Source organism: Ranitomeya imitator, chromosome 1 (genome assembly GCF_032444005.1).
Source record: "Ranitomeya imitator isolate aRanImi1 chromosome 1, aRanImi1.pri, whole genome shotgun sequence".
Classification (NCBI taxonomy): domain Eukaryota; kingdom Metazoa; phylum Chordata; class Amphibia; order Anura; family Dendrobatidae; genus Ranitomeya; species Ranitomeya imitator.
The window spans coordinates 382788356-382800500 of NC_091282.1; the positions used below are offsets into that span (position 1 = coordinate 382788356).

Below are 12145 nucleotides of genomic sequence, written 5' to 3' on the forward strand. Positions count from 1 at the left end.
CAGCCATCAGGCTACCAGGGAGGGAGCTGTGTCCCCCAATGAGCGTCTCGGAGAAAAGGATTTTACGGTGAGTAACACAAAAATCCCTATTTCTCCTTCGCCTCATTGGGGGACACAGGACTGTGGGATGTCCTAAAGCAGTCCCGGGGAGGGAAATTATCCAGGTAACGGTTGTCTATAAGTGCGTCACCGCCGCTTGAAGAATCCTTCTACCCAGACTTGCATCTGCAGAGATCTGGGAGTGGACGTTATAATGTTTGGCAAAGGTATGCAAACTAGACCAGGTTGCAGCTTTGCAAACCTGTTCTGCTGAAGCCTGATGCTGAATCGCCCAGGAAGCCCCCACTGCTCTAGTTGAGTGAGCTTTGATTCCAGCCGGAACTATCATGCCCTTGGCACGATAGGCCTCCTGAATGGCCGCACGTATCCACCTGGCCAGGGTAGATTTTGAGGCCGCGCATCCCTTCCTGTGACCCTCTGGGAGGACAAACAGAGCATCCATCTGACGGAAAGGAGCCGTTCGGGAAATGTATCTCCTCAGCGCTCTCACCAGGTCCAACGTATGGAGAGCTTTTTCTACACGGTGAGTAGGCGCCGGGCAAAACAACCTTTGGCAAAAAGGAAGGTACTGGTCTGAGTACTACCTTGTCCTGATGAAAACGTAGAAAGGGAGTACGACAGGAGAGAGCTGCCAGCTCTGATACCCGACTTATGGAAGTTATGGCCACTAAAAATACGACTTTCCAAGAAAGGAAAGTCAAGGAAATATCTTGAAGAGGCTCAAATGGAGCCTCCTGCAAGGCCATTAAGACCAAATTAAGGTCAGAAGCTTCCAAAGGAGTCTTATAAGGAGTGACCTTATGAGCGACTCCCTGAAAAAAAGTCCTGACCTGACTGTTAGTAGCAATCCTACGCTGAAAAAGGACCGATAAGGCTAAAATCTGCCTTTTAAGAGTACTTGGAGCAAGCCCTGAATCCAGTCCTGCTTGGAGAAAGGCTAGAAATATTAGGGATGGAAAAATGCAAAGGAGGCAGCCCGCGCCCTCTACACCAAGAAAGACTTTCCAAGTGTGATGATAAGTTCTGGCCGAAACGGGTTTACGTGCACTGATCATGGTATCTGCTACCTCTTGGTAGAACCCTGCCTGAGTTAAAACCCAAGATTGAATGGCCAGGCCGTCAAACATATGACCCCTGAGTTCTGGTGGTAAATCGGCCCTTGACATAGAAGATTTGGACGATCGGGGAGCCGCCACGGAACTCCGGCGAGAAGCTGTACTAGGTCCGCATACCAGGTTCGCAGAGGCCAATCCGGGGCGATCAGAATAGCAGGCGCTCCTTCTGACTTTATCTTCTTGATTACCCTCGGGAGCGGAGCAGCGCCAGAGGAGGGAACAGATAAGAGATGAAACTGGTTCCAAGTCAGTACTAGCGCATCCACGGCGATCGCCTGTGGATTTCGGTACCGGGAGACAAATCTGGGTACCTTGGCATTCCACTTGGACGCCATTAGATCCACATCCGGAGTCGCCCATAGATGGCATATTTGCTGAAATACCTCGGGATGGAGAGACCATTCCCCGGACGCCAGACCCTGACGGCTGAGGAAATCTGCCGCCCAGTTCTTTTCGCCCGGAATGTGGACTGCTGAAATCACCGAGTGATTCCTCTCGGCCCAGAACAGTATTTGTTTTACCTCCTGCATGGCTGCCTTGCTGCGGGTGCCCCCCTGATGATTTATGTAGGCCACGGCTGTGGCGTTGTCCGATTGAATTCGGACAGGGCGACCCGCCAGAAGATGGTGGAAAAAATGCAAGGCTAGTCGAACTGCCCGAATCTCTAAGAAATTGATGGGGAGATCTGATTCCTGAGGAGACCAACGCCCCTGAGCTGTGTGGTGCAAAAACACTGCTCCCCAACCCAGGCGACTGGCATCTGTTGCAACCACTGACCAATTGGTTGGAGGAAAGGGTTTTCCCCCCAGTAGGGACAAGCTGTTTATCCACCATGAAAGAGCCTGTCTGACCTGGGGAGACAACAGAAATCTGCTGTTGATGGAGAGTGGATTCCTGTTCCATACTGCTAAGATTGCGTGTTGGAGAGGTTGAAGGTGAAGCTGTGCAAATGGTACTGCTTCTATAGCTGAAACCATCCTTCCTAACCCCCTCATGCAGGACCGGATCGTATGAGGGTACGTTTGCTGAAGATTCCTCACTTCCCGCGTCCTGGGGAAGGATTGACAGGGCTTGAGAGGTGTCGAAAATCATGCCTAGAAATGAAATCCTCCGAGATGGTTGTAGGGATGACTTCCTTAAATTTACTAGCCAACCCAAATGAGAAACGGTGTCTAGAGCAACGCTGACATTTTCCTTGAAAGCTTGAAAGGTCGGTCCTTTGATCAGGAGATAGTCTAGATATGGGAAGACTACTATGCCTCGAGAGTGCAGAATGGACACCACAGTTGACATGACCTTCGTGAACACCCTGGGGGCGGAGGCCAGCCCGAAGGGTAAAGCCGTGAACTGGAAGAAGTGTAGGTTTAAAGCAAACCTGAGAAATCTTTGATGAGGAAAAATGGGAATATGTAGGTAGGCATCCTGAATGTCTATTGAGGTCAAGAACTCTCCCTTTTCCATTGAAGCAATAACTGACCAAAGAGATTCCATCCGAAAGTGACGAACGCGGACAAACCTGTTTAAGAGTTTCAGATCTAGGATAGGCCTTACTGTTCCGTCCTTTTTGGGTACTACAAAAACATTTGAATAAAACCCTTGAAACCTTTCCTCTCTTGGAACAGCAGAAATGACTCCGCTGAGACAAAGGGACTCTATGGAATTGTACAGGTCTTGTCGGTGGGACTCGGACCTGGGAAGACAGGATGGGAAGAACCGGGGAGGAGGCTGACAGACCAGCTCTATCTTGTAACCTGAAGATACGAGCTCTCCCACCCACCGGTCGTGGATTACTTGAATCCAGACCTGGTGAAATAAAAGTAGACGTCCGCCTACTGTGTTGGAGGCACTCCGAGGAGGCCTCCAGTCACTTGGCCGAAAACATTTGAGTCCTAGATCCTCTGGATATAGCTGACTGGGAACGCATTCTTCCCCCCTGGTTGGCCGTATAGGAGCTCCGAACGTCTCGGTCCTGATTGGGTCGACCCTGCGCAGCAGAGCCTGATGCTGGGGCCCATCTAGCATTACGAAAGGGTCTGAAACAGGCCTGAAATTGGCGACAAAAAGGCTGTCTAATCCTCTGCTGAGCAAGAAACTTACTCTTCCCTCCTGTGGAGTCAGAAATAAGCTGATCCAGCTTCTCTCCGAATAAGCAACCCCCCTGATACGGTAGGGTTGTAAGAGACTTTTTAGAGGTAAAGTCTGCCTGCCATGTTCTTAACCAGAGTGCCCTTCTAATAGCAATAGCGTTAGCCGCAGCCGAAGAGGCACAGTCTGCAGCATCTAAGGATGCATTGATCAGATAGCTACCAGCAAGTGCTATCTGAGATGACATTTCCGCCAGCTCTGCTGGCAAATCCCCTTCTTGAAGAGCATTTGTTAAAGACTCTGACCAAGATATCATAGCTTTAGCAACCCAATTTGACGCAAAAGAGGGAAAAAGTGCTGAACTCGAAGCCTCAAAAACGGAACGAGCCAAGCTCTCTATAAGACGATCCGTAGGGTCCTTAATCGACGAGCCATTAGGGAGAGATAGCAAAGTGTTAGAGGCTAAACGGGCCACCGGAGGATCTACATAAGGATTTTCTGCCCATTTACTACATAGCTCAGTAGCAAAGGGATACCTAACCTTCAAGGCTTTTGCCCCGAAAAATGCTTGTCCGGGTGCTCCCAGTTACACCGAATCAGGTCCTCAAACTCAGGGTGAGAGGAAAAATCCTATGGGCTCGTTTGGCCCGCTTAAATGAGACTTTGTGATCTGAGGATGAGGAGAGCTCGTCCTCTATCCCCAGGGACTGATTGACAGCCTCAATCAGGCTATCTACAGACTCCTGAAACCCAGGATTCTCAAAATTAAGGGACTCTTCTGATTCATAGTCTGTCTCAACTTCCCCGCTCTCTGCTGGTGAAGGAGAACGTGATACGGAGCTCCAGGATGCAGAAGCATCTGAGGGCCTGGGCGACACTGTGCGAATCCGCTTTCCACGCGTCTGCCTAGTGCGGGCGCGGCCCCTGCAGGCCGAAGGCTCCTGAGACCCTGAGGCCCTCTCCGAGACAAAAGGACTGCTCCCCCTGACCGCCGGGGTCTGAAGGGATTTGATTGCTTCAGTTAGGGACGCCATGGATTGCGACAAGGACGTGACCCATTCCGGTGGAACTGCCCCAGCCTCTGCTTGAGGGGCAGGAGCCGGAGAGATTGCTAGAGAGCTGGCAGGGGGGGGGGGGGGGCCCTGGGCGCAGAATCACAGGCTTCGCAGAGACGATTGCTCTGGGCATGCGGGAATGCAGCACGACAAGCTACACAAACGGTATATAGGACCGTGTGAGATTTAACCGTTCTATACATAGTGATCCGTAAAAGCTATACCCAGGGCCTGAGACTGGAAAAAAAAAAAAAAGAATGCTTCTGCCAGCTGGAGGGAGAAGCACTTACCCCAGTCCTGTTTCCCCACAATTACAGCGACGGAACCGAACGAACGATACGGAGCCAAATGAGCTACCTTTATCCCCAGCAGACCTCAGGGGGCGGGACCGCCATGATGCGATGCGGCCTATAGTAGGCCTGAAGCCGGGGCCTCGATTTTTCCCTGGGTGAGGAAAGGAAAGGCCAGGCCGGAGCCCCTCCGGAAGGCCGCGGTGTCAGCCGCACCATACCGCCGCAGCGCCGGTCACGCCGCAGCGCCGGAAGCACCACACCGCCCGCCGCAGGGAGAGTACCACCGCACCAGCCGCACAGCGCCGCTGAGACGCCGGGAATCGCAGCAGCGACGGAGCCCCGGGAACTGCGGCGTCGCTATTGACTGCACAAAGACGCCCGGAGAAACCCGCAGCGCCAGGTAAATCAGTATCTAAAGATACATTGTGCGCCTATGTCAGGAGCCCCCCTTTTCTGCCCCTCCCCCCATTTTGCAGGCTGAGTATATATTAAGGTTCCAGCGGGGGGAGGCAAATTATGGTGCAGGAACCCTAGCTCCATTATGCCTAGGATAAGGAGATGGACCGTCTACCACCCCATCTATCACCGCAGCGGAGCAGAGGTGTAGGAATCGGGGGGGGGGGGGGAGTGTCACCCGGACATCTAAGGGCACCTGTACAGCCTAGGGTCTAAAATACCTCAGGGTGATCAGGGCCAAGTCCGGTGAGGGATCACACGTTGGGGGAAAGGGTACGTGGAGAAAATCGCACGTGCTTGCCCGTTGTTGGTTTGGGGAGATCGGACCCTCAAAAGGGTCCGTCACCCCCTCAATCCATATGATGTAGCAATGAAAAAGGGTCCAAAGGATCCGTGACCCAGAGATGTGCCTCCTTGAGACACTAAGCATGAACTGGATTCTCCAGTAGCCAGTGTCAGGGTGTATACGACGGAGGAGGAGCTAACTTTTTTTCACGTTTACTTAGTGTCAGCCTCCTGGCGGGAGAAGCATACACCCAATGTCCCCCAATGAGGCGAAGGCGAAATAATGCTTTGGTTACAGTACCGGTATTAATAACTGTACCGTCAGTGGAATACCCGCAGATCTTACAAGAACACATTTTATCTCTGCAGGTAGAAGAATTACATTTGTTCTATACCAAGTATTGTGTCAGTGGGTTATATTCAGCTTTTTCTCAATTATATACCAGAATTACATTCTATGCCGCGACATGTATGATGCATCACAGAGAATTCATGCTTCCCGCTGAAATGATAAGGAGTGCGTCCATCAATCTGTATCACACTAAATATGCAGTCAATTATTTCTTCCCACTACTCTTCATATGGAAGAATCTTCCAAAGAGAACCTGTCAGCACAATTTTACAATGTAAAGATATTGCTGTTATACATTTACAGGTCCTTCTCAAAAAATTAGCATATAGTGTTAAATTTCATTATTTACCATAATGTAATGATTACAATTAAACTTTCATATATTATAGATTCATTATCCACCAACTGAAATTTGTCAGGTCTTTTATTGTTTTAATACTGATGATTTTGGCATACAACTCCTGATAACCCAAAAAACCTGTCTCAATAAATTAGCATATTTCACCCATCCAATCAAATAAAAGTGTTTTTTAATAACAAACAAAAAAACCATCAAATAATAATGTTCAGTTATGCACTCAATACTTGGTCGGGAATCCTTTGGCAGAAATGACTGCTTCAATGCGGCGTGGCATGGAGGCAATCAGCCTGTGACACTGCTGAGATGTTATGGAGGCCCAGGATGCTTCAATAGCGGCCTTAAGCTCATCCAGAGTGTTGGGTCTTGCGTCTCTCAACTTTCTCTTCACAATATCCCACAGATTCTCTATGGGGTTCAGGTCAGGAGAGTTGGCAGGCCAATTGAGCACAGTAATACCATGGTCAGTAAACCATTTACCAGTGGTTTTGGCACTGTGAGCAGGTGCCAGGTCATGCTGAAAAATGAAATCTTCATCTCCATAAAGCATTTCAGCCGATGGAAGCATGAAGTGCTCCAAAATCTCCTGATAGCTAGCTGCATTGACCCTGCTCTTGATGAAACACAGTGGACCAACACCAGCAGCTGACATGGCACCCCACACCATCACTGACTGTGGGTACTTGACACTGGACTTCAGGCATTTTGGCATTTCCTTCTCCCCAGTCTTCCTCCAGACTCTGGCACCTTGATTTCCGAATGACATGCAAAATTTGCTTTCATCAGAAAAAAGTACTTGGGACCACTTAGCAACAGTCCAGTGCTGCTTCTCTGTAGCTCAAAAGTGGCTTTACCTGGGGAATGCGGCACCTGTAGCCCATTTCCTGCACACGCCTGTGCACGGTGGCTCTGGATGTTTCCACACCAGACTCAGTCCACTGCTTCCTCAGGTTCCCCAAGGTCTGGAATCGGTCCTTCTCCACAATCTTCCTCAGGGTCCGGTCTCCTCTTCTCGTTGTACAGCGTTTTCTGCCACATTGTTTCCTTCCAACAGACTTACCATTGAGGTGCCTTGATACAGCACTCTGGGAACAGCCTATTTGTTGAGAAATTTCTTTCTGGGTCTTACCCTCTTGCTTGAGGGTGTCAATGATGGCCTTCTTGACATCTGTCAGGTCGCTAGTCTTACCCATGATGGGGGTTTTGAGTAATGAACCAGGCAGGGAGTTTATAAAAGCCTCAGGTATCTTTTGCATGTGTTTAGAGTTAATTAGTTGATTCAGAAGATTAGGGTAATAGGTCGTTTAGAGAACCTTTTCTTGATATGCTAATTTATTGAGACAGGTTTTTTGGGTTATCAGGAGTTGTATGCCAAAATCATCAGTATTAAAACAATAAAAGACCTGACAAATTTCAGTTGGTGGATAATGAATCTATAATATATGAAAGTTTAATTGTAATCATTACATTATGGTAAATAATGAAATTTAACACTATATGCTAATTTTTTGAGAAGGACCTGTATATATTTGGTGAAGAAATCCGCATGTGCAGATTTGAGATCTTGGCAATGAGACCTCGGTGCTGAGATCTCCTTCTGTGCATGCGCCGCCTCCAGAGGCCATTTTCTTGGAGGCTACCGCATTGCAGCAATGGATGCGCGGGGGGCTCCGGGCTTTCACAAGATGTCAGCAAAGCCCCCATACCACGCCAAATCTGCCACACCAGATCATTGCCGGACCACCGAACACCCCGTGACCCTGTTCCACAATTTTTTTTCCCTATTTTCCTTCTGAAAATTTGGGGTTCATCTTGAAGTCTGAAAAATACGGTAGCAAAAAAACTTCAAATGGTGATCAAAGAAGAACCGCAAAGCGGATTTCTTCACCAAAAATATCAATGTAATCAGTATTACAGCCAAGTCATTACATTGCATTGCAAAATCATGCGGTCAGGATTTCTTTAACAGTACCTAAGAGTAGGGGAAGCCTGAAAATCATGAATACATTGGACTTTCTTGCACAGAGCTGGAAAGAAGCTGCTAGGATTAAAGTGTGAGTTGAATAAATGACCTTGTAATTATAATAATAGAGACACAATGTTCAAGACAGCTTGTCACCACTTTATGCTGCTCCCCAAGCGGGCGCTATTAAGCATTTCACTGGTTATATATATATATATATATATATATATATATATATATATATATATATATATATATATATATATATATACACACACTGTTGTTATTCTGCATTATCTACCTTTAATGTCCACATGATATGACTTTATATATATATATATATATCAAAAAAATTTTGGTATATATATATATATATATATATAAGTGTTCTACTGTATACTTTTCATCTTTTAAGTACACCTTGAATAAAGTCATCTCATGTGGACATTAAAGGTAGGGTGAGGGATAATAACATAGTGGCTCTATCAGGCCTAGATAAAGCAGAATAAAAACAGTATATACTATACTCAGATAAGGCTTTGCATGTTCCCTTTCCTACTCGCTTTCTTGAAAAGATAGGTTTAAGGCTAAGTGGTCCCAAATTCAATCTGTAGTTCATCTGACCAATATCTCCCTCGACTCCCTCCATGCAACAGGAGTGCTTGCTCTGCACAGCGCTCCTGTATTCTCTATGAGAGAGTTGCTGCCAGACTCCTATGGCGGCTTATCTTGCTGAGAACAAAAGTATCAGCAGTCTGAAATCAGACATATTAACTCCGTTTCCCCCTCAATGTCATCTGTCGGGGTAGAGTTGGTGGCCAGATACAAAATAAACTGTTAGCTGAGCATGCCGATATTGTTAGTCTAATGTGTATGAGGGCCTTAGATCCTTCCCAACATGGCTATATTCCATTTTGGTGTTTACATTTTTTCCCTCTCCATCTTCCAAGAGCCATAACTTTTTTACTTTTCAATTGATATAGCCATATGAAGGCTTTTTTCTTGCAGAAAAAGTTGTAGTTTTGAATAACACCATCCATTTTATCATGTAATATACTGGAAAGGGAAAAAATCCAAGCTAAAAGAAAATTCCCCCCAAAAAGCAATTCCTCATATGTGGTTGTACAGTACTACTTGGTCATACGGAGGGACTCGGGAGGAATACAGCGCTATTTGCCTCCTGGAGCGCAGATATTAGTAAAACAGTTTGCAGATTCCATATACAGAGCCCCTAATTGATAGAAGAGCAGAATCCCCCCCATTTTGGAAATTATACCCTTTGTGGAATTTATCTACAGGTGTAGTGACGATTTTGACTCCATGGATATTTTCCAAAAACAGGCAGCACTGGATGTTGCCGAGTGAAAATTGCAAACTGCAGTTGCAGTCACCAGTACGTTATGCCCAGCCTGTGCTTCAGGAGGCACGCACCTGTAAGTTAGGTGGGCTCTCAATGCTTCAGAACTGACAAATGTTGCCGCTATGTGTGGTTTAGGCACACTTGAGCTCAGAAGGGAGAGGGCATTTGGATTTGGGAGAGGAGAATTTGCTGAATTTCTTTTGGTGGGTGAGGAGCCATTTTGCTTTTCCAGAGCCTTTGTGCTACCAGTAATGTGAAAGCCCCTATATTTCATTTGGAACCACATTTATCCGGTGCTCTACACTGAGCATTTACTTAGAGGTTTCTATTTAAATCTCCGAGTGACGCGACAGATGAAACCCCCGGGGGATCCATTCACTATAATGAGGCAGCAGAGTTATTCTGGACTCCTTCTGGCCTCTGTTCAACGGTTTCCTTATTTTCAGAAGTGCACAAAACTGTGGCCAATGGCACTTTTATGCAATCCTAAAAAGACGGACACCGCTAGATCACAGGTTAGACGGCATCCACAGTGCCTCCATCTGCCTCATTATAGGGAATCTTCCGCCAGAGATTCCATCTGAATCACGTATTTCAGAGATTTACAAGGAAACCTCGTTGTACGCGCTCAGCGCAGGATAAATGTGTGCCAAGCCTTACTGACATCTTTGGGAGGCAGAATGAACAAATAAGTAGCAGTTGAAGAATAGGTTTTATTTATTTTTTATGCCATTCATCGTGCAGTATAAGCGATTAGGCGACTTTTTTCAGGACGAGTTGAAGTTTTTATTGGTACCATTTTTGGGCACATGACATTTTTTGATCCCTTTCTATTCCGATTTTTAGGAGGCAGAATAAACAAGAAGCAGCAATTCAGGAATTTTGTTTTGGGGGGTGGTAAAATTGATAAGGCAGTTTTATTCTTCGGGTGAGTACAATTACAGCGATACCACATTTATCTAGTTTTAATTTTATGCTTTGGCGCTTTTACATAAAAAATATTTTATAGAAATAATAATTATTTTTCGGCTAAGTGCACACGTTGCAGTATTGCCGCGGAAATTTCGCAACTCCTGCCACGGGTATATCGCATGCAGAATTGGCATGCGTATTCCCGCTAAACACTAGCGTTTTGCAAGCGTAATTAGCTTGCAGAATGCTAGCGTTTTTCAAGCGATCTGAAGCATCGCTTGGAAAGGTGATTGACAGGTTGGTTACACTTGTCAAACATAGTGTTTGACAAGTGTGACCAACTTTTTACTATTGATGCTGCCTATGCAGCATCAATAGTAAAAAGATCTAATGTTAAAAAGCATTAAGCTACTTACTGGTAGCGGCATTTTTCGGCGGCCCATGACAGCACTACGAGAGAGAGGGGATCCGCCCTTAAGGAACAGGAAACCTACAGATACAAAAGGGCGGCACCTCTCCCATGCATCAGTTGTATTTCAGAGCCTGAGAGGACTACCGCGGTTAGTGGTACACAAATATACATTATATACATTTTGAAACAAAAAATAACCTATTAAATTGTAACAAGACACCATACGTGAGATTTACCTATTACACTATATATATATATCAGGAAGTGCAACCCCCACGTGAATAGGGAGGGAACTAAGGGTGCTGTCATGGGCCTCCGAAAAATGCCGCTACCAGTAAGTAGCTTAATGCTTTATTCGGACTCCCATGGCAGCACTACGAGAGATTTACAGAGATCTAAGCTACCTTAGGGAGGGACTATAGTCTGTAGCACCCTTAACCCAAAGGAGAGATCAGAGGAGGACCCCAAATCCAACCGATAGTGCTTAAAGAAAGTGGAAGGGGATGACCATGTGGCCGCCTTACATATCTGCTCCACTGACACTCCAGATCTTTCCGCCCAGGATGACGCCATGGCCCGGGTGGAATGTGCCTTTAGATTCTGCAGAGCTGGCCCCCCGCCTGCTGTATAAGCTAGAGAGATAGTATCCCTAATCCATTTAGCCAGTGAATATTTTGATACTCTAAACCCTTTCCTTGGACCTTGGAAGGAAAGAAGCAGTGCCCCATCTTTCTTCCAATTATCAGTAGCTGAAATATACTGAAGAAGAGATCTTCTAACGTCTAGCGTATGAAGCTCCTGCTCTTTAGGATTAGAGGGATTAGGAATAAAGGACGGCAAAACTATCTCCTGTGATCTATGGAAACGTGTCGCCACCTTCGGTAGATATGCCGGGTCTGGTCTAAGGACTACTCTGTCTGACAAGATTTCAGTGTATGGAGGAGCTCTGGAAAGCGCCTGGATATCCCCTATCCTGCGAGCTGAGGTTATGGCAATCAGAAAGGCTGTCTTAAGTGTCAACATTTTGATCGAGGCCTCTTGCAGAGGTTCAAAGGGGGGTTTAGTTAGAGAGGACAGAACTAAATTTAAATCCCATGGAACTGTTCTGTCTTTATGCACTGGTGTAGATCTACTAACTGCCTTCATAAACCTCGCTATCCAGTAGTTATTAGCTATATTACAGGAAAACAGGGCACCCAAAGCTGAGACCTGTACTCTAAGGGTACTAGGAGAGAGTTTTAACTCGAACCCCTTCTGTAGGAACTCTAAGATTTGTTGTATTGGCACCCCGTCGTGGATATCAAACTTTGAACAAGTCAAGAACTTTCTCCAAGTCCTAGAGTAGATTTTCGTAGTTATTTGCTTTCTACTCTTTAGGAGTGTCTCTACTAAGTTTGGAGAGAAGCCTTTCCCCACTAATAGTGACCGTTCAAACTCCA

At 46.4% G+C, this 12145-nt stretch overlaps 1 protein-coding gene across 1 annotated transcript in view; it reads right to left on the reverse strand.

The window, feature by feature from the left end:
- FANCC (FA complementation group C) overlaps nucleotides 1-12145 on the reverse strand; it is a 399194-nt gene that overhangs the window by 144976 nt on the left and 242073 nt on the right. The window lies entirely within an intron of this gene.